The 23537-nt window shown below is 40.5% G+C and overlaps 1 protein-coding gene and 1 pseudogene across 4 annotated transcripts in view; both read right to left on the bottom strand.

Moving 5' to 3' along the window:
• Positions 1-23537, bottom strand: part of PALLD (palladin, cytoskeletal associated protein) — a 436926-nt gene that overhangs the window by 170244 nt on the left and 243145 nt on the right. The window lies entirely within an intron of this gene.
• On the bottom strand, positions 1721-2490 carry LOC112624231 (annotated as a pseudogene).

Raw genomic sequence — 23537 nt, 5'->3', positions numbered from 1 at the left:
CAGCTTTGGAAATTTGAGTTGGATCAATAGCTGAGCCAACAGTTTGAGATGCTTATTCAAATCCTCTTCAAAGGAACAGCTCTTGAGCTTGAAAAGATGAGTTGTAAACATTAAAAAAAAGAAAATAGCAGGAAGGAGCCATCAGGATAGCTGAGCCAACTATGCTCAAACTGTCAGAATTGGAGAACTAATTTAATATAAATGAAAGAGCATTTTAAATGGTCCCTATGATTAAATATGTTGTTATTATTTTGAGATGGAGTCTCGCTCTGTCGCCCGGGATGGAGTGCAGTCGTGTGACCTCAGCTTGCTGCAACCTCCAGCTCCCAGGTTCAAGTGACTCTCCTGCCTCAGCCTCCCAAGTAGCTGGGATCACAGGCATGTGCCACCATGCCCAGCTAATTTTTGTATTTTTAGCAGAGATGGGTTTTGCCATGTTGGTCAGGCTGGTCTCGAACTCCTGATCGCAGGTAATCTCCTGCCTCAGCCTCCCAAAGTGCTGGGACTACAGGCGTGAGCCACCACACCCGGCCTAAATATGTTAATTTTTATGAAAAGGCTTTGTAAATTCTAAAGTGGTATGATGATATCTGTTACTACTGCCATTGTCATTTTTACTTAGTCATCACTGCTGCCAACAGCTACAGCAGCCCAGAGGTGATGTGTCACATATCTCACCGTTGTGGCCCTTTGGCCATGAGGTCTAATTACAGATGGACATGGAACTGTCCTGAGATTTACTTCTTTCTGTCAGAAAATAATCATAATGCTCATTTGAATCACAGAAATGGCTATAAGTAAATTAATAAATGGAAGTTGTTCTCATAATAGAAGATTCAAATTATTTCTTAACATTTCCATTATTACCTCAAATCATTACATGGGCATCCAATACAAATGATACTAGCAACCTCCCTAGTCAGTAATGACACCATCATATTTAGGGCAGCAATAACCTGAGTAATGATTCTTTTTGACAATTTAGCCTTTCAGGCATTCACCCTAGGATGCTTTTTCGACTTGGCAACGTAATACATTGGGATTTAGAAGTTATCTAAAATTTTTCACCTTGTAGATAAGAAATCTGAGGAAATAAACTTTTCCAGTTAGGTACTGTATCAGTTTTCTGTTTGTCCTCACAGCTAATTCCTTGAAAGATCTGTTTGTATTTTATGGTGTCTACTTTCCTACCTTTCCTTCTTTCAACACACTTCACTCCACCCCTTCCTGGCATGTCAACCAGGACCTCGTCTTGTCCAATTCAAAAGATTATTCTCAGTCCTCATTTGTTTTGGACACTCTGCAGCATTGATAGAATGAATCACTCATTTCTTTTCTTCCTGAAACATCGTCCTCATCTGGAAACTCTTCTGGGCTTTCCATCTTACGGGGTACCCCTTTTCACCTTCAGCCTCTAATGCTACAGTGCTTCAAGGCCAATTCTTAGAACTTCTATTTACATTCACTCCCTTAAGAGACAGCAAATAGTCTCATGGCCTTAAACACTATTTCTCCTGTGGTGACTCTCAAGTTTGTATCTTGAGTCCAACATCTTTGTGATTTGTATTTTGAGCTGCCTACTTGATATTCCTACATGGAAATCTATAAACACACCTCAAACTTAACCTGGCCACAGATCTCTTGGTTCTCTCCCACCTCCCAAATTGCTCCTCCTTGACCGTTCACCACATCCATAAATAATACCACCTTTCACGCAGTTCTTAGACCAAAACTCAATAGTTACCCTCAATCCTTTTCTTTCCCTTACATCCTGAGTGCTAGCCATCAGAAAATCCCATCGTTCATGTCTTGAATCCCCATCACTTCTTTATTTGTCAATAGCTGTCTTTTATTATTAAAATATCATAAATAGGTCTTAGGAATTATCCGACATCTTGTTTCTGTAGCTGTACAACTCTTAGATCTTACTCATCAGTCTGTCCCTTTTTCAGAGACATAGATACCATCCAAAAATGTTCTGATATCCTGGTTTTTAGCTGTTGTGGCTTGCTGAGTCAAAGCAGCTGAATTTGAAACCAGTTCAATGTCATTTCCTTTAAGGATGAACTCATCTTTCTGGGCTTGGGATACTGAACAAGCAATACCTGGGCTCACCCGAACCCTGCAGATATATTTTTTGCTCAAGAAAGTTCTGACTTCTACAATACAGCCATTCTCCTGCATAATGACATTGATGGGGAAGTGAGCGCACAGAGACCTCATCTTGTCACAGATGCCCAGTGTAATGCCCTTGATCATCTTCCGTGCATGACTACAGAGAGCACGCACGGCAGCCAATTCCTGTCTTCTCAGCATTTGTCAATCCGGAGCCTCTGTTTTTTCTTTCCAAGGAGCCCGAGTTCTATACTGACGTGACTGAAGTCCCTCTGCAGGGCTCCTTTGGGGCCTTTCACAATCACTGTGTCCCTTCAGAGTGGTGTTGACATTTTCTGGAATGTGGACAGTCTGATCACTGAGAATAGCCTTCATTCTGCAGCAGATGCAGCTCCCATCACTTCTTATTGCCTCCACTAACTACTTCCACCTCACAAGCCACCATGGTTTCTGGACTGAACTATAATAACACATCAAGGGGTGTTGCTGGCATTCTCGCTACCTCCAGACTATTCTTCATGCAGCTGCCAGTGTGCTATTTAAAAAATTAAATTAGATCATATAACTTCCTTGCTTGGAATTTTCTTGTGGCTTCTCATCATACATTGAATAGACATCAAAGTCCTCACCCTGGCTTGCAAGTTTCCTGTTTATTTCTCCAATCTCACCTTCTACTGTATCCCCCTTTGCCATCACTTCCTATGCACTCTGACAGCCTCTCTCATCTCTTACTCTTAGGCTCCCACATACCAAGCTTCTGTTCACTAAGGACTTAAAAACGTGATCTTTCCCTGTTAGAAATGTTCTCCCCCAGATCTCTGTATGGTTTGCTCTTTTATATAATTCAAGTCCCTGCCTATATTTTACTCCCACGATCCTCCATCTAAATTAGATTCCTCAACTTTGTGGCCCTTGTCTAACCCTCTACCCTGCTCTTTTCTTTTTAGTACTTAACAATATCCCACATTATATTTTTTTATACTTGTTTTCCTATTAACTGTCTCCCAGACCAAAACGTCAACTTCATGAGGGCAGAACCTTTGTTTGTCGTATTCCTTGTTCTATCCCTATGTGTGGAATAATGCTTAGCACAGTTGAGCACTAAGCAATGTACACTAGGCATTCTTTGAACATCTGTATAGTGTGTATTGAATGAATGTTTAAGGACTTGGAGGCAAACAATGAACAGAAAGATGGGAGCAAGTCAGTGAGATGGGAGTAGCACATTTTACTTTGAGATATTCCATATCTTGGTTGAATCCTGATTTTATCTAAAATTGCACAACTGTTTTTCTTCAGATTGTTCCCATATACAAATCATCACCATGTAATGAGCTTAGGAAGCACCAGAATGGAAAATAATAGTCAGCATAATGTAATAGTATTTGAAAAGTAATATTTGGAAATCCACAATTATGATCCTATCTCAGTTTTGTTCTGGAAGACGCCAATAGCAATTTTAGTGTATAGCACTGAGGAACTTGCATGCACATCAGCTCATTTGAATGAACATCAATCATTACCCTAGGCATGAAATAAACCATGTGCCAAAATGAAGTTAACTAAAAGGTATATTAATATATAATCATCTTAACTAAGTAAGGATGACTAAAACTTTAAACACACACAATGTGAGAGCACTGATATTTTGCCAAAAATGTTAGCAGGAGATGCGGCTTCTGAAGTATAGATTGGCAGTGATTTCTTACAGGTTTTGTTACACATTTTCTCTAAATAGCAAAGAAGGAAAGTTTGCATCCTTCTTCAAATTATACAAGGACAATTACTAGAGGCTCTAAATACTCAAGGGAGATAATATTCTTATTTTAAAAGTTCTGAATTTTTTATCCTTAGATTTCTGACTTTTCTTTTAAAGTATTTGTATTATTGTATACTATTGCATACCTATTGTATAGAATGTACTTGTTGCATAACACATTACCTCAAAATTTATTGGCTTAGAACAACAATAAGCATTAACTGTCTCTTATGGTTTCTCTGAGGCGAGAATTTGGCAGTGGTCTAGCGGGGGGTCTGGCCCTGTCTCTCTCATGAGTTTGCAGTCAAGATGTTGACCAAGGCCACAGTCAGCTAAAGGCTTGACTGTGGCTGAAGGATCCATTGTCAAGGTGGTTCGGTCACACGGCTGGCAAGTTGGTGCTGGTCATCATTGGGAGGCCCCAGTCCCTATCCACGTGGACCTCTACACAGGATGAGCGAGCATCCTCCCAAAATGGAAGCTGACAGAGAGGGCACAAGTAGGAAGTCACTGTCCATTTTTTTTAACCCAGCCTTGGAAGTGACACACTGTCACCCCCACTATACCCTGTGAGTTACACAGAAAGACTAACTCTGAGTCCATATGGGAGGAGACTACAGAAAAAGCACGAATACCAGGAGACAAGGTTCCTGGGGCCATCTTGAATGCTGGCTAGGGTGGAGTTGGTATGGGTTCATTCTTCTCAAATCCCTCCCAACTCAGAAGCAAGGGAAGAGGAGGAGAGGGTAGGGGTGGGGAGAGAGAGAGAAAGACAAAGGGGAGGGTTTTGGGGGTCAGGAAGCAGGAGAAGGAGGGAGGGAAGAAGGTTAGTGACAGAAATGTTGAAGTATCTGAACTTGGGGCCAAAATGGGTTCTCAAATGTTAAGAGAACTACAAGCCTACATACCTCCCTACTTTCTCCTTGTACTTAAATGGCATGTAAGGTGGGGATTAGTTTATTGATATTAAGAGGGGAGAGTCTTCTCTAGCATTAGCTGCTTTTGAGTAGTCGGGTGGTTGCTATATTTCCTCCAAGGATAAGCAATGAGAGTTTTCATAATGTCAACTGAGATTTGTCAAAATCCTTTCTCTTGCTTGTTCGCTTTGCCATAGTCTCATAAATGTACTCTTAATATAGTTTAGCATTTTTTCACCCCATGTAAAAGCTTCAGTCACAAGTCTAGGCTGCTTCCTCTTTCTTCTCCTCCTCTTCTTTCTCTTCTCTCTTACTCTTTTCACTCTCTAAATTTCTCCTCAAAGTTATTTTCTAATTATTTATACTATAAGTTTTAACAGATTTTAGATACTGGAAAAAATAATCAATATACATTGGGAATTTAAACAAGTTTTGTGGTCACTAAAAAGTAGCTTCAAGTTATGGAGGTCACCAGTAGATATAAATGGCAGAAAAGAAAAATTACTACCATCTTTTCAAAGTATATAGATGCCAATGCTATCATATGAATGGAATAGTTATCAGGAACCATTCAGAAGTGTGTAAATATTCTCTGAAGAAACAGAGTAAGAAATTTAAAAAGAAATCACAATGCCACCTAATCTCAGAACACAGAACTGTACAACAGACTTTTTAAAAAGGCACAAATCTAGAATGATCTTAGTACCCGCACCCTTGCATAAACACCTTGGCCAAGATAACTATCTCTATTCTATGGAAAGGCAACATCTGCCTTTTATCAAGAAAGTTATGGGAACTGATTTGATGACTGCAAGGAATAAAAATAACTCTAGCATGGTAGTTGAGAAATAGACTTTTTTTTTTTTTTTTTTTAAAGTGGGGTCTCCCTCAGGCTGGACTGCAGTGGCGTGATCTCTGCTCACTGCAACCTCAGCCTCCTGGGCTCAAGTGATCCTCCCACCTCAGCCTCCTGAGTAGCTGGGACTACAGGTACATGCCACCAAGCCCAGCTAATTTTTGGATTTTTTTTTGTAGAAACAGAGTTGTGTCATGTTGCTCAGGCTGGTCTTGAATTCCTGTGCTCAAGCAATCCACCTGCCTCGGTCTCCCAAAGTGCTGGGATTACAGCCGTGAGTGCCCAGCCTACAAGAAATTGACTTTTAAGTTTGAGCCTGATTTTGTGAATTCCTACATTTGGCAAGGGGGACTGAGTGTTTGACAGAGCCCGGATCTGTCATAACATCCCAGCTCTGACTCACTTGAAGCAGCCTTTCATGTTCTGTGTAATCCTGAGAACAGTGTTTAGGACAATCTTATTTCATCTCCCTTGGTTTTGTGAAAATGACCAGCCTTCTCACACTACTGATTAAAACGGAATTCCTTATGTCCTGTCCCTCCACCCACTCTTTTTCTAGCATTCTAACCACTAAAATCACAATCAAAGATGGAGACTATTTATAAATAACTGTAGGAATGATCCAGTGTTTATTTAGTCTACATTTGCTAGCAGGTTACTGTCCTACTGAACGAACATGATACATGTGCATGCTAACCTCCTGGAGATGAGGTTAAACTGTGGAGTCCCTGCCCTGGTGTGAACTGTGTTAAGATACGTTCATGCTTCCAAGTTGATATTAAGAACAGCTTGGTATTTATTAAGTAATGACTCTATTAAGGAGAGTGAGATTTAGCGACATTAAGTTTCTTGCTCTGCGTCACACAGCCATTAATTGGAGATGTCAGGAATGGATCTCAGGGATATCTGATTGCAAAGCTGCTATGACAAGCTATTGCTCTCCCAGTGTGATAATCTACACTGGATAGATTTTAGTATGCCTCAATACCTCAAATCAACTGCTTTTATAATTCATCAAATCTTATGTTAGCATATATTATACTGCCTGAGAGGCTTCAAAAATATAATATGTGGACTGGGTGCGGTGGCTCACACCTGTAATCCCAGCACTTTGGCAGGCTGAGGCAGGCGGATCACCTGAGGTCAGGAGTTTGAGACCAGCCTGACCAACATGGAGAAAGCCTGTCTCTACTAAAAATACAAAATTAGCCAGGCGTGGTGGCACATGCCTATAATCCCAGCTACTCAGGAGGCTGAGGCAGGAGAATCGCTTGAACCTGGGAGGTGGAGGTTGTGGTGAGCCAAGATTGTGCCATTACACTCCAGCCTGGGCAGCAATAGCGAAACTCCATCTCAAAAAGAAAATTAAAAAAAAAAAAAATATATATATATATATATATATATGTATACACATATACATACACACACACATAAAATATGTGATCTCATGAATGTAACATCTATTTGCTGAGTTTCTGTTACCTTCAGTTACTGTACAGACAGAGAGACAAATCATCTATCCAAATAATGGTAAAGTAAACCGGAAGTAATGTAATAACACGTGGGCACTAAAATGGAGAACGCTCCCAGTTAGAAGTATTAGGAAAGTCTTTCCGGAGAAGATATGTGAGAAGGGCCTTAAGGCATTAATAGGGGATGGGGACGGCAGGCCATAGAAATAGTGTTTCTGTCAAACTCAGCTGAGCAGGATAACTTTTTTCTTCCAAACTCACTGAATTTTTCTTGCAATTGGAAGAAAAATCTGTCTTTGACTTCAACTTGCTAACTAATACTGTAGTCAGTGACTTTTTTTCAAAAGTGCTTCATATACAAAGAAAAAGCACACTAAATAGTGGTCAATTTTGTTAAAAATATATATATATGTGATTTCTGCAACATGGTGAACATACCCTAAACCACAAGTCAAACCTTTGTATAATCCCCTGGCCTTCAGTGTAGACAGAACCTGTGACTTGTTTTTAACCAACAGAATATAAAGGTGATAGGAAAATGTGGTACATACACATCATGAGATACTATGCAGCCATAAAAAAGAACAACATTTTGTCCTTTGCAACAACATGGATATGGCTGGAGGCCATTATCCTAAGCAAATTAATACAGGCATAGAAAACCAAGTACCATATGTTCTCACTTATAAGTGGAAACTTGCCAGGTGCGGTGGTGGCTCTGGCCTGTAACCCCAGCACTTTGGGAGGGTGAGGTGGGTGAATCACCTGAGGTCAGGAGTTCGAGACCAGAATGGCCAACATGGTGAAACCCCGTCTTTATAAAAATACAAAAATTAGCTGGGTGTGGTAGCAGGCACCTGTAATCCCAGTTACTCAGAAGGTTGAGGCAGGGAGAATTGCTTGGACCTGGAAGGTGGAGATTGCAGTGAGCAGAGATAATGCCACTGCACTCCAGCCTGGGTGACAGAGCGAGACTTCATCTTGAAAAACAAAAAAAAAGTGGAAACCAAGCACTGGGTACACATGGACATAAAGGTGGCAACAACAGACACTGGGGTCTATGAGAGAGGAGAGGGGAGGGAGGGAGGAGGCAAGGGCTGAAAAACTACCTATTGGGGTACTATGGTTACTACCTGGGTGACAGAATCATTTGTAACCCAAACCTCAGCATCACACAATACCCCCATGTAACAAATCTGCACATGTACCTCCTGAATCTAAAATAAAGGTTGAAATTATCATTATTACTATTATTGAGACAGAGTTTCAGTCTTGTTGCCCAGGCTGGAGTGCAATGGTGTGATCTCAGCTCACTGCAGCCTCTGCCTCTCAGGTTCAAGTGACCCTCCTGCCGTAGTCTCCTGAGTATCTGGGATTACAGGCGCCCACAATGCCCAGCTAATTTTTGTATTTTTAGAAGAGATGGGGTTTTGCCATATTGGCCAGGCTAGTCTTGAACTTCTGGCCTTAGGTGATCCACCTGCCTCGGCCTCCCAAAGTGTTGGGATTACAGGCATGAGCCACCGCTCTTGACCAATTATTATTATTATTATTTTTTTAAAAAAGTGATAGGGAGTCACTCACTCAATTAGTTACATTATGTAGTGTATTAGGCCATTCTTGTGTTTCTATAAAGGACTACCTGAGACTGGGTAATTTATAAAGAAAACAGGCTTATTTGTCTCATGTTTCTGCAGCATGTACAGGCATGGCACCAGCATCTGCTCAGCTTCTGAGGAGACCTCAGGAAGCTTTTACTCACGCTGGAAGGTGAAGCAGGAGCAGGCAGGTCACATGGTGAGAGCAGAAGCAAGAGTGAGAGAGTGGCAGGGAAGTGCCACACACTTTTAATGAGAACTCACTCACTAAGCCATGAGGGATCTGCCCTCCTGCCCCAAGCATCTCTAAAAGGCCCCACCTCCAACACTGGGTATTACATTTCAACATGAGATTTGGCGGGGACATATATCCAAACTCTGTCGCGGGGTAAAGGTGATGGAAGGTCACTCCCATGATTATATGACATATATGACACCATCTTAGCAGACTAGAGAGAAACTCCTGCTGGCCTTGAAAGCCTTGAAGAAGCAGCAAATTGCTACACTGTGAACTGCCTCTGGAGAGGGCCACATGGCAGAGAACTGGAGTGGCCTCTAGGAACTGAGGGCAGCCTCCATTAAATGGCCAGTAAGAAACAAAGGCCCAGTCATATAACCACAAGGAAATGCACTCTACTAATAACCTAAAGGAGCTTGGAAGACCATTCTTCCCCAGTCGAGCCTCCAGATGAGAATACAGCCTGAGTGACACCTTGATTGCAGCCTTGTGAGACCCAAAGCAGAGGACCCAGCTAACCTGTGCTTGGACTCCTGATCCACAGGAACTTATGAAGTTTATTAAATGTGGGGTGTTTTAAGCCACTAAATTCATGATAATTTGTTATACAGAACAGGAAATGAATACACCACAGAAGTTGACCAAGCTTTTTTTCTACCAAAGGATTTGATATATTCACCCCTATATTATGTAGACCTGTCATCTAATAATCTAGTTATGCTTATCTGGATGATTTGTCCATACCAGTGGTTAGAATCCACCTGGTGGGCTTGTTTAAACACATACAGATTGCCAGGTCCCACCCCAGAGTTTCTGGTTCAATTGATTTGGGGTGAGACTGAACATCTGCATTTCCCACAAATTCCTAGCTGATGCTAATGCTGCTGGTTTGGAGGACCACATTTTGAGACCCATTGATCTCTACCAATTTGTTTTGTAAACATTTTTGTGTCAATTTACATCTCTAGGGCAAAAGGATTACAAGATATATTTTTCAAATATTTGATTATTTAGAATACTGAAACCTTTGTGTCAATATGATGCTAACATTTTCTCCTGTTCCTCCATCCATTATCCATCTTTCTCTCTTCTGAACAAATTATTACACATAAATTCAGAAAGCTGAACACAATGGGGAACAGGATTTGGGAATTGATAAGAAAAAGGATCTGACTTTTCCTGATATTTGAGTTTGACTTGGGAGTAAAGACTTTGGAATACAACTATAAAACGGGCAAAATATCTATAGCAAAAGTAATTATTCTTATTCTAGGAGTTATAATTGCTCAAAATGTTGGAATTCTTGAAGATATTTACAGTATCTCAACCACAAGATGTTAGTAATCTGTGTCTAAAACTCTCTTAATGCAAAACTCAAGTTTAGGTTGGGAAAGTTACTTGGCTTCCTTGAGATTAGGAATTTTCTTTGTAAAATGAAGTGAACTGACAAGGCGACTGGCAGGTCCCCCTAACTCCATATCCCATGGCTTTAGGGAATGAAGTCTTGGGTCTCTTTCTCTACACACAATGAAATTTCCCTGTCTTCTCTACATATGGTAACCATATAGCCTGAATTTCCTTGGACATCTGTAGTTTCAAATATACTGTCTCATTGTCATAGTATGTGTCTGAAGTTTTAACTCTGGAAATAGTTATATTGACATTTTTCACTGTTAGGAATAATACCTTCAATTGGAATTAGGCTACATATCCTGTTTGCCTTTACTGTTCTCTCTTGATTTCTATGCTTTTGCTGAGAGCTGGGCATGCTTTTCCCACAGGAGTGAAAACTGACTCTTAGCCTGCAGGCTGGACTTCCTTGTCTACTGCCTCAGCCTCAAGGTAGTGTCCTAGACATGCTGTCTTCTCCCACATTCCTCTGTGGTAGCAAGTGATTTACCCATTTATGCAGCTGATTAGAATGTAGCACCAATACAGTATGAGAAATCTCAGAGCACAAAAGATAAATAGTAGTAATTACAGCTATCTGCTTTAGGTACCTATTGTGTACCCTTTTCTATCTATACACTAAAAAATGTGTAGTAAATAGAATCCAACGTAATCAGAAACAGGTATCATTTCAGATAGTAGCTCTGATGTCTCCATGAGATGAACTATTTTAGCTCTGGTACTTTATGGTTGCCTTTCAGGTATAAATTTCTCTGGATACATCTCCAACTTATGTATGATTATCTGATCATGCAGTTATTTCACTTGGAAAAATGTCAAGTACCTTTACTTAGATCATATTCCTATGTCATTTTCATTAATGTCTTCTCAGTCATTCAACTACTATCTCAACCCCTTTTGATGACTTCCCTCTTCTAAGCAGGATCTTTACAACTTTAAATATTTCTAGGTTATTATCATTTATACCTCTTGGTCCCTTGATGTATCAGTTTGTTTATGTTTCTAGTTCTGTGAGTGAATGTCTGGGCAATTAAAAATAATGACTTTCATAAGAACCATGGTTCATAATTTTTTTCTGCCCTGGGAAGAAAATCAGTACAATACTCCTAAGTTGACCAGAATGGAGAAAGGGCTTGTTATTCACTCCAACATTTGTTCAAATGTACTATGCGCTAAGGACTGTCCTAGCTCCAGAGACACAGGGATGAGTAAGACAGTCCTTACATATAAGGACTCATGTTCTGTGTCACATGGGTTTTCTGCCTCAGGTTTCAAGGTTTCAAATCCCTCCTCTTGAGGAGGAGAATAGTTGAATGAGGGTAAGCCAATTATCCAGGCAGGTTTTCAGAATTCACATATCTATATTTTATGTTTAAGTGGGGGAGGGAAAAAAAGGAAATGATGTTGAACTAGAGATTCTGATTCAAGCTGGTGAAAGAAGAGAAAAAGTGGTAAGAACAGGGACATTGTATAGGCCAAAATAAAGTGGAGCTCAAATCTGATTTTATTTTGGACCCATGATTTCATGACTTTTGTGTAGTGATGATGTAGCAAAACTTAATGAATAAATTTGGGGGATCAGACTCAACATTCTTGAGTACATATAGCAGATACATTTAATGCACATACAGAAAATAATTTTTATTTTAAAGTTGGAAAAGTTTTATCCAGCCCTCCTCTTTTCTCCTGCATAAAGTCCTCAAGCACCCAAAGCTCACCCATTAGTTTGGATCATTTAGATCCAAAATAGTGCAGGCAGTTTTCACACCAAAATGGTCACTTGGAGTTCTTTAAGCAGAATATACTTAATTTTAGGAGTTTATGGTGTCTATACTGGAATGGGAAAGTAATGAGAATAATAAATAGGAAAGAACTCTTAACACATACTTCCTAACACACTAGCATGTGTTGTAAAAAGAAAATACCATTGAACTCTCATAGGATTGCAACCATACATAAACAAAATACAAAATCAATTTAAATTACCTATATTACCGTGATGCACAATATTCTCTTTCAAAGTGTTACATCCCTAACCATTCCAGTTAAAGAAGGAAAAACATAACATGTTACATCCCCTTTTTAAGAGAATGAATCATTATTTTCCCCCCAGTATCTCACAGTCTCTAACTAATGATGTCACCACAGTCTGTACTTAAGCTAATTTGGATTGGGGTACCCAGTGAAGTATTAACAACATATGAAGGTGATTCAAAGGGCTGTTATAAGAGGAATGCTGAGCTAGGAGGCTTGGGTCCCAGACTCTGGCTTTGGTGATCATGATAATGATGAATAGTTGCTATTAATTTTTAGGTACTTATTGAGTGCCCTGCGTTAGGCTATGTGCCTTACATGAATTTTCTCTAATGTAATCATCTTAACAGTCCTATGGTACTATTATTACTTTTGTTTTATCAATAAAGCTAAAGCTTAAAGAGTTAGCTAAGTGACTTATCCAAGGTCATAGCTGAACTAAAGAGGTAGAGTCAAGATTCCAGCTGATGCTTAACCCCAAAGCCTATACAGATGCTCCTTGACTTAGAGTGGGGTTATGGCCCAATAAACTCATTGTAAGTTGAAAATATCATAAATTGAGAATGCATCTGATATACCTAACCTACCGAACATCAAAGCTCAGTCTACCTTTAATGTGCTCAGAACACTTACATTAGCCTACAGTTGGACAAACTCATCTAACACAAAGCATACTTTATAATAAAGTGTTGAATATCTCATGTAATTTATTAAATCCTGTACTGAAAGTGAAAAACAGAATGGTTATACTTGAAATACAGTTTCTACTAAATACGTATCACTTTCACTCCATCATAAAGTTGAAACATCATAAGTTGAATCATTGTAAGTTGGGGACTGTCTGAATTGTCCTCTTTGCCACCACTAGACCACGTCTTCTGAATCACTTAACGCCTCTTGCCCTCCTAAAATAACAGAAGGGTTGGACCAGGTGACCTCTGAGGTTCCCTTAGGCTTTAAATTTTAGAAACCCTTTGATGCCCTGTTGGAAGACCATGAGACTGGAGTTCTGTTTTTCCTGACACCTTGTCTTGGCTCTGTTTTGTTCTGCTCTATAGCCTGGAGACACAGAGAGTAAGTCTGTGACCTCAAGGCTGTGGAGGGTGTGCAGGCACCCTGTAGACTGACCATGGTACAGAGAAGAAAGAACTGGCCCAACAGAGATACTTTAGTCTCACTGATCTATATTCCTAAGCAAGCTGACTCAACACAAACAGAAGCAGAGAACAAAGGGGGCCCCCAGGGAGTCATCTGTTAGCAGCACTCTCTTCCTGGACACGCAGGATTCTCACACTTTATAGACCATGCTCACCCCAGAGGTTAGACTCTCTCCTCGGTTATTTGGAGAGGGAAATATCCTATGACTGAAGTGACTGTCCCAGGGTGTTGTCCTGTGGGCTGAGAGCTTTCATGAGGACAGGACTTTACTGGCTTCTGGCATCTGTTTGCTCTCCCCACACCCCTTTTTCAGGGAAGGCAAAGGCAGAGAACTCTGTGGAGCTTTCAGACTTAGATTTTTTTTTTTTTTCCTCTGGGATTCCCCTCTATCTATGGCAAAGATTTCTCAGACAGTGGAAGCAAATTCCCATCTGTTAAAAATCTGGAAATTTCCAAATTCCCCTTATTTATCTTGTGCTTGTTTTGGAAAATCTGGGAGATGTCCACAGATAGATATATGGCGGTCTTCTGAAGGATGTTTTTAAAAGATTGCAAAACTGAATCACAGTGAAAGTCAAACTGCAAGCAAGCTCTTATTTTTAGGCTCTGTGCCAGACCTGACCAAACAAAACAAGCAGAAAATAAACAAAGACATCAAGTTAAAAGACCCAGTCAGCAACCTCATTTAAACTGTTCATCTATAACAGAGACCAGGGGGAGCATCACCAACCAAAAATCTAAGTTTAACTTTAAGCCACTTACAGACCTAAAATCATGGTACTGCTTGCTCACTTAGTAGGAACTGAACAAACCCATCAAATCTTACATTATAAGTTGAGTGGAATTTTGAAAAAAGGAGTGCCTTTTCATAGAACTGCCTAGTGATAGGACAGGAAACATCATCATTAATGTCTTTTATCGAAATCTGTAGTGTCCCCATTAAAAAAAATCTCGAAAGTAGTTGAACCATATTAAGTTTCTGTCTTAGACACTGTGCTAATTGCTGGGGATTAAACCATGATTGATATCTTCACAGATATCATGTTCCTTCAGAATATGATAGCCTCATGGTGTAATCAAACATCCAAATGGATGTCACTTAGTGTGACAATGAATTCAATCCACCCATTAAACAAACATTTATTGAGTGTAGATTATGTGCCAAGCACCAGGGCAGGGGCTGGGGCAAGGTAAAGAACAAGACATCACACAATCTCTGGTGTCAGAGAACCCTGAGAGAGTAATTGCATGGGAGTTATCACGGGGGAAAGCTCTATTGCCGGGGAGGACACAGAAGGGAATCCATTCTAGTCTATAACTCCTGGAAGGCGGAGAATGGCATTTAAACTAAAAGACAGTAGGAGTTGGTAGGGCAAATGGAGATTACAGAAGAAAATAGCAGGAGGAAGGCCAGGAGTCCAGATGACCTGAATCATCGAAAATCAAAAGGAGGGAGTGAGATCGCCAAGGCATTCTTTGTAGTCTGAAGGAAATCCAACTACATTCAAAAAATTACTAAAATTCTTTCCTCATTTAGTGCTAAACAGAAAATATATAACTTTCAACCAGAGCTTATGATTAGCATATGTATGGTTAACATAGTGAATATGATTGCCACTAAATGCAAGTACACCCATCATTTCAGCGGACCTGTGCAACCAACTAGATCTGAAAACTACTAAAAAATTCTGATTATTGATTTTCTTTTACCAGAGTTGTGAAACACTGTTCTACTAAATTAGTATCTGGAGCAAAAGAACTCCCGAGTCAGGAATGTTCATGGAGCGGAAACTGTTCAGGTCCTCAAACCACCAGGCATTTGACCTTCTAGCCAAATGAATTACTTCTATGAAAATGAAAGAACATCTTAATATTATCATAACACTTTAAACGAACCCGGCTTTAAAACATACAGTCTTCTCCTCTCAGTGACTTATTTCAAATGTACTTATTCCTTCCCTGGGATAAATTTGGCCTCTGTATTAACCTAGAGGTCAGAGAGCTAAGAACACCTCCCCTCTGAGGTACACGCAAAAGCAGGAGCTGAGAGAGTGGACGCAGCCTAGGTCAGACAAAAAAGATGGATTTGTTCAAGATGCGCTGGGTATGGAACTCAAGAAGGAAGGAGAGATGGACAACACTTGCCAGTGATGCAGAGAAGCCATGACCTCTACATTAAAACCCATAAAACCCTCTGAGTAGAAAAATCCAGTTGAGCACCATCCATATGGCTTCCTCATAAACACTTGGAATAGCGAAGCTCCCTAGATGCTGGGCAGCAAGAGCACAGGTGGTAGATCTGCCAGCGCTGGGAAGTCAGAAGCCAGTAGGCTTTCTCTAGCGAAGCCAGGACATGTCAAAATGCAGCCACTTCCCCTTTTGTCCTGGTCACAGGGCACTGGGCTTTTGTGTACTCTGACAAATCAAAAAATAAAGTCAGCCGTCAATGAAGACTGGTTCCCTTGCTCTCCCACCCCTTCAAAATGTTGCTGACTACTCCTCAAGGTTTGTCCAACAGAGCTTTGCAGGACCACTGAGCCTCATCAGAAGAGGCACTCATGTTCTAGGTCTTTGCAGGACGAATTGCTCTATTTATTTTCTTCTCTCTCTCTCCAACCACTCTTTTTTGTTTGTTTTTTGTTTTTGAGATAGGATTGTACTCTGTTGTCTAGACTGGAGTGCAGGGGCATGATCATAGCTCACTGCAGCCTTGAATTCCTGGACTCAAGTGATCCTGCACCTCAGTGTCCCGAGTAGCTGAGACTACAGCTGGGACATCAGCCACCATGCCGGCTATTTTTTTTTTTTTAAGAGCCATGGTCTTGAGGTCTTGCTATGCTGCTCAGGCTGGTCTCAAACTCCTTGGCCTCAGGCAATCCTCCTGCCTCTGCCTCCCAAAGTGCTGGGATCATAGGCGTGAGCACCATGCCCAGCCTTCACAACTATTCTTATCAAAAAGATCACACACACACACACACACACACACACACACACACACACCAGGAAGGAATCTTTTCTAGAACTTGGACTTCCTCACTAGCTCAGGAGCCAGTCACCTCATATTACAGCGATGAAGACAAATAAGAATAGTTTCTGAATTGTCACTATTCTCTGTAATTTCTTCCATTTTTGGTGTCCTTGAAACATGACAGCAGTACCAACTGGATAAGAGTGATCCACCACCCAGAGTTTGATCTAGTTTTATGGAAATAAGCCATACATAGGGATAGATCATGAAGCCAATGGGAAAAATTTAAAACTTGAGATGAAGTTAATCAAAGTCTTTTCTATTAAATAAAGGTCTCTTCCTTCAAGATACTATTTTGAGCAAATAAGATTTCTGCGATTCTGCAGCACTGAACTTAATTAAACAGCATAGCAAAATGGAAAACAGATGTCACAGAACATTTTCAAAGGACTTTAATGACATTCAGCCTGTTTTCTTAGACTTGTTTGCAGTTGCTATCGTACCCTGCACTTAAGTAAGTTCCTGAGTTGTTGGAATGGGAGGATTTATATCCATTTCATATAACTGGCAGTAGAAAATCTATTCAAAGAGAAGTACAGTTGTGGGAGTCTTACAGAGTTTTTGGGCCATAACCTGAATGGCTCTTTTGGCTTAAACTCTTGAACTCCTTTAAATTAATGTTTTCCATCTTTCAAAAGAACTTTCCATACCACCAACTCTGATTCTAATTTTTAATGGTCCTTTCTGGTAGTCTCAGGCTTAATTATTCTGAAAGCACCTGCAAGATTGACTAAGAAACTTAATATCTGTCAATTACAACTCAGAAAAAATCACAGCACGAGGAAATTTTGGGAGATGAAACTCTTTGTCAATCCAAGTACAGGCATCCACAGTTAGATTTTTAATGTAGTTTTTCATACATTGGGAAATATTATATTAGAAATTCAAAACTGCAAAGGTCTCTTTAAAGTATCAAAATTTCAGATTACACTGAAAAGAAGAAGTAAGTTTACTTTCCCAAAAAGTGCATTCAGAAGGAAAATGCAGAGTGACCAAATAGGAATTATAGAGAAACTTGTGACTAATTTTCTTCTTTTGTAACTCATCCTTTAAAACATCTTTTAAGATGTTTCCCAGTGCTTGAAACCATGTGATGATTATTGACATATGTCCCAAGTAGCATTACAAAATTTATAAGATTTTTTTTTATATACAGGAAGCTCAACTACCTATTAAAAATGGCATGTCATGTTTTTTTCCAGTTTCAACTGACATGGGAATTAAGAGGAAGCAATGAATTATCATGCTGCCTGTTGTTTATATGAGCATCCCATGCAACTTTCAAATCAGAGGCTGTTTTAAGCTGAAACATTGGTATCTTTCAAATCAGAGAAGAGACGACATAAATACATGCTACGAGTGAGAAACAAAAGGACAAGAATTCTAATTAGAGCAGCAATAAAGTAAATCTTAAACAAAAATTCACACACTAAGTGGGTACCCTTATCTTGCGCAATGGCTTGCTTCTGGTGCTGCCTTTATGACGTGTGTGATGGAGAGGGCTGCACCTTCTTTTTTTTTTTTTTGAGAGGGAGTCTTGCTCTGTCGCCCAGGCTGGAGTGCAGTGGCGCAATCTCGGCTCACTGCAAGCTCTATCTCCCGGGTTCATGCCATTCTCCTCCTCAGCCTCTCGCGTATTTTGAGTAGAGACGGGGTTTCACTGTGTTAGCCAGGATGGTCTCTATCTCCTGACCTCGTGATCCCCCCGCCTCTGCCTCCCAAAGTGCTGGGATTACAGACGTGAGTCACTGCGCCTGGCCTGCAACTTCTATATTATCATCAAAATGGGCCTTTTTCCTGTCTGCACTTTTAAAAAGTTGATGCGAGTATTTATACATATTAATGGGGGATATGATATTTTGTTACATGCATAGAATGTGTAAGGATCAAGTCAGGGTATTTAGGGTATCCATCAGCTCAAGTGTTTATCATTCCTGCGTTGGGAACATTTCAAATCCTGTCTACTAGCTATTTTGAAATATACAACACCGTACTGTTAACTACGGTCACCGTACTCTGCTAATGAACATTAGAACTTATTTTTTCTAACTGTATTGACCAAGCTCTCTTTATCTTCCTCCAAAAACCCTTCCCAGCCCCTAAGAAAAGGGAAATTAATACATTGTTGGTGGGAATGTAAATTAGTATAGCCACTATGAAAAACAGTATGGAGATTTCTCGAAAACTAAAAATCGAACTACCATACTATCCAGCAATCCTACCACTGGGTATTGATCCAAAGGAAAATGAATCAGTATATCAAAGAGATACTTGTGCTTCCATGTTTGTTGCAGCACTATTCACAATAGCCAAGATATGGAATTAACCTAAATGTTCATCAACGGACCAACGGATAAAGAAATGTGGTATGTATACACAGTGGAATACAATTTGGCAATTAAAAAATAATGAAAGGTTGTAATCTGCAGCAGCATGAATGGAATAGGAGATCATTGTGTAAAGTGAAATAATCCAGACAAAGAAAAACAAATATTGCACGTTCCACTCATACATGGGAACTAAAAATGTTGATTCCATAAAAGTAGAAAGCAGAATGATAGATACCTGCCTGGACTCTATGCTTGAAAGTCTTCTCCTCTTATTTTTAAGAAAGCTTTATAATTTAAACTATTTTTAAAGACGTATTATACAGTACTCATTAATGTTGCTGTCAGTGATTTTTGATATGCTAGGTATTAATATAAGAAAAGAGTAAGATAATGAAAACTGGAGGAATTGATTTGCTGTTAGTTGGGCTGGGTGTGAATAAGAGTTTAAGAAGGATTAACATGGGGAGATACTGAAGGGAAAAATCAGTTTAGATGTTGTGGAGCACTTGGAAGTCAGATGTCCAGGCCTACAACAGGGTGGTGGCAGTAGGAAAAGAAAAGTAGAGAGAACACTGGTCGGGCATGGTGGCTCATGCCTGTAATCTCAGCACGTTGGGAGGCCGAGGTGGGTGGATCACCTGAGGTCAGGAGTTCGAGACCAGCCTGACCAACATGGTGAAACCCTCATCTCTACTAAAAATACAAAAATTGGCCGGGCATGGTGGTGCACACCTATAATCCCAGCTACTTGGGAGGCAGAGGCAGGAAAATTGCTTGAACCCTGGAGGCGGAAGTTGCAGTGAGTCAAGATCTCACCACTGCGCTCCAGCCTGGAAGACAGGATAAGACTATATCTCAAAAATAAACAAATAAAAATAAAAATAAAAATGAAAAGTACATAGAACACATATTAAAACAACAAAATAAAATGTATCGAATATTGTGGACTCTTCTTAACACTTGCTACATACAAGTCTCGTGTGTGTTCTGTGTCTTCCATAGAGGCTCCTTCAGCCATCTCAGTCCTCTTTCATTTTTGTCCTCTACCCCCACCCAATCCATGATCAAGCCATTGTTCTAAGTGTATGTCTTCTGAAAATGAAATCTTAGTTATAGAAAATGACTCTTGAAGCATAATTGATTCTAAACCCTGACTAATAACAGGTTTTTTTTTTGTTGTTGTTGTTGTTGTTTTGAGACGGAGTCTCGCTCTGTCGCCCAGGCTGGAGTGCAGTGGCTGGATCTCAGCTCACTGCAAGCTCCGCCTCCCAGGTTTACACCATTCTCCTGCCTCAGCCTCCCGAGTAGCTGGGACTACAGGCGCCCGCCACCTCGCCCGGCTATTTTTTTGTATTTTTTAGTAGAGACGGGGTTTCACCGGGTTAGCCAGGATGGTCTCCATCTCCTGACCTCGTGATCCGCCCGTCTCGGCCTCCCAAAGTGCTGGAATTACAGGTTTGAGCCACCGCGCCCGGCCATAACAGGTTTTAAGTTATCCTTTTCCACGTCAGTTTCTGGCCACAAATCAATGAAAAATGCAAAGTGAAATGGCCTTGAAAGTTGAAGGCTAGGACAAAGGTAATGTGGTTTTAAAATGAAAAAGAATGGTCAGATTCCTTCCATGCTTGGAATTCATGGACAATCCTCCTCCATGGGGACTTCATAGTTTAGAAAATGTGTTGGGAAACAGATGAGCCTCACAGCTGCTGCTGTCTCTGGTCAGCATGCTATGCGTGTTTTGCTCAGCCCGAAACCACTGCCACAGTATCTCAGTAATCACCCTGTCCTCGGTGTTTGAAGCGAAACTACTAAAAGACTAAGCTATGCCCTTTGGAAGGGTTAGAGGTATGGGCCGAATTATTTCTTCTCTTTCTTACTTGACCTTGATCTATTCATCACTAACAGACAGTCACCACAGACACCAGGAACAAAGATAGGTTCTTTGTAAAGCTAAGCATATATTGGGAGATTGACCAAATTGCCACACCTTCGTGGAAACCGGAATGTCACTGAGGAATGCAGAAAAGATGAGGAAAGAAAGCAAAGTGGTGTGCTTTGGTTTGACTGCAAAGCCCCTTGTTAGTAAAGAAAACTGTTTTCAAACAACAACAACAACAACAACAACAAACTGGCATCTGTCATTTGTGTCACCCAATAAGTGAGCATGTTGTACATAGAGAAAACCCTTTCCAAACTCCTCATTACTAACATAGCCAACAATTTTCTTCTAATGTGCCTTAATCTTGGAAGTGCGTTTTCTTTAGTTTCTCACTCTACAGATGTCTTCTCCATCTGGCACTCAAAAATATTGTTACTTGCATATCATTTGACACACACACACACACACACACACATATATATATATATATATATATATAGAGAGAGAGAGAGAGAGAGAGACCCCAAATGTGTTATAGCAAGAATCTTTGAGTTATCTCAAGGGATGTGAGTATTTTGTTCATTAGTGTCTATTCCATTCTTTTGAAGGCTTGATAAACGTGCCCAGTGTTTTAGTCCTATTTGTTTTGCAGGTCAGATTAAATCTGGGTGTTTAAAAGAGAAGAGAACAAACCCTGGTATTCTTTTTTGCATGCACAGAATGTAATACATTATAGCAATTGTGGTCAGCAATTTGCATATTCCAGTTGTGCTCCAAAAGGTACCTAAATCTGCCTTTTGAAAAGAACACACACATACAAATCTTCTTTACACTGCTGTAGACAATCACATGAAGCTTCTTGTTTCCTATCTTTGAATGTTTAAAACTTCATGTTAATAACCACTCCCCTCCCCCTCCCACTGTTTCTCCTGAGGGTCTGTTTTTCTCTCCTTGTGTCTTCATCACAGTTGTCAGCACATTTTTGACACTGAGGTCACTAGCAATTGGAAGCACAAATTTGAGGGTCAATTTTGTGAATGTTTTAAAACATGTTGTGGGAGATGCTGTTCCGCTCCCTCACAGCCATCTCCACCCAGGTAGAATCCTGATTTTCAGATGGTGGATGGGGATCCTTTGCATCTAGGGCCTTCTCCAAGTCCAGGAATGAGTTATGCCTGGTCTCCATGAGGATTCCATTTGCCTTTTCCGGATTATCATTTCCCAGCCTTTCTTGCAATTAAAAATTGACCCGAGACACCGTTGTGGTCAATGGGACTTAACAAGTCTCCCAGAAAGGACATCGGAATAAAATAAGCAGAGTCTCACAAAATGTATTGCTTCTGCCCCATCCTTCCTGCTCTGGAGATGGTGACAGCACTTGGTATTTGAGAAGCTACAGTTATCTTACAATCATGAAGGAAAGGCTAAAAGCCTTCAAATGCATTCTGATGTTTCTGTGCTACTGACCCAAGCCTAAGCTACCAATACATACATACTGTGTGTCTGTGCATGTGCACATGTGCATGTGTGATGCTTTCTAAGTATGTATATATACCAAAATAAAAGTGTAGTAATTATTATTCGTGCAAACACTTTGTTTTCACAAAATGAGGCCATTTTTGAGAAAGGAAAAACAAAAGCAATATTGTGGCAACGAATAGACTCAAATTAAAGATGTGGTCACAGGCAGACTTTCCACTGCTGCCCGAGCTCTGCCGCTCATTGAGCCACTGAATGAGCTCCAGTGGCAGAGCTCACTCCACTGATAACACATAATTGGAGAGTTTCTGGGTCTTTCTATGCCGTTTCCTTTTGGCAAAGCTTGGGTTAACCTGTGGAATGTCAGTCAAGTGTCCAGCTATTAATAGGAGTAATTCTGCTTTTCACAGAGTGGCAATAAAAGTAATTTGCAAATGTGGGAGGTAGAGGAAGAAGGGAAGAGAAAGTCAGAGTCAAAACAATTAATTACAATTAATCCCTACTTCTACAGAAGACACACTTCCAGCAACCATCAAAGACTAAGACCCAAAGCTGAAACTTACTGCCCCCAGGCAGGAAGAAAAGAGAAAGAACAAGAAAAAAGAAAAAAAGGCCCTGAGGGAGTTTTCACCAAGATGATTGTTGACTGTGTATACTAGAAGCACCCAGAAACAACAGGACCTAATGGAAGCAGAGAAAAAGCTTTAAAAATTAGAGAAAAGGAGTTTTAAACTATGAATGGGGTTTTGCCATCCCTCTCATCTCTTTCTGGCACCCTGCCTCAGGTCGCAACATAATCCTCATGAAACAGTGAGATGAAGAAGAGAGACAGGCTCAGAGAGCATAAGAACGTATTCTATTATATGGCAATAGGTGGTTAACATGAGTAGGAGTGACGTTTTCTTTTCTTAAAGCTGTTCTCACAGGAAAGTGAAGGATGTATTCTAAAGACTCTCTTTCCTTCTCCTTGGCAGGCTGGGTGGAAATGCTGTTTTGGGGATATACTGAATGGAACTGATGAAGTGAGGGCCAGGACCCCGAGGAAGAGGCCAGTGGGGCGAGAGCAGTGAGGGCAGGGGACAGGCAGTCTAGTCTGTGGTGTGGATGCCTGTCTGCCAATGGGGAGAGCACAGAACTTTTGAACTCAGTGGCTGTGCTGATTGTGTAGCAGTAAGACATTGTTTAGGGGGCAAACAGAATCACATATTATATTGCAAGAGCTCTTCAGTGAATAACAGCTCAATCTTTGATATTCATGAGAATG

This window comes from Theropithecus gelada, chromosome 5, assembly GCF_003255815.1.
Source record: "Theropithecus gelada isolate Dixy chromosome 5, Tgel_1.0, whole genome shotgun sequence".
In the NCBI taxonomy this organism is placed as follows: domain Eukaryota; kingdom Metazoa; phylum Chordata; class Mammalia; order Primates; family Cercopithecidae; genus Theropithecus; species Theropithecus gelada.
The sequence above is the reverse complement of the archived record's forward strand: the minus strand, read 5'-3'. Positions and strand labels throughout refer to the sequence as shown.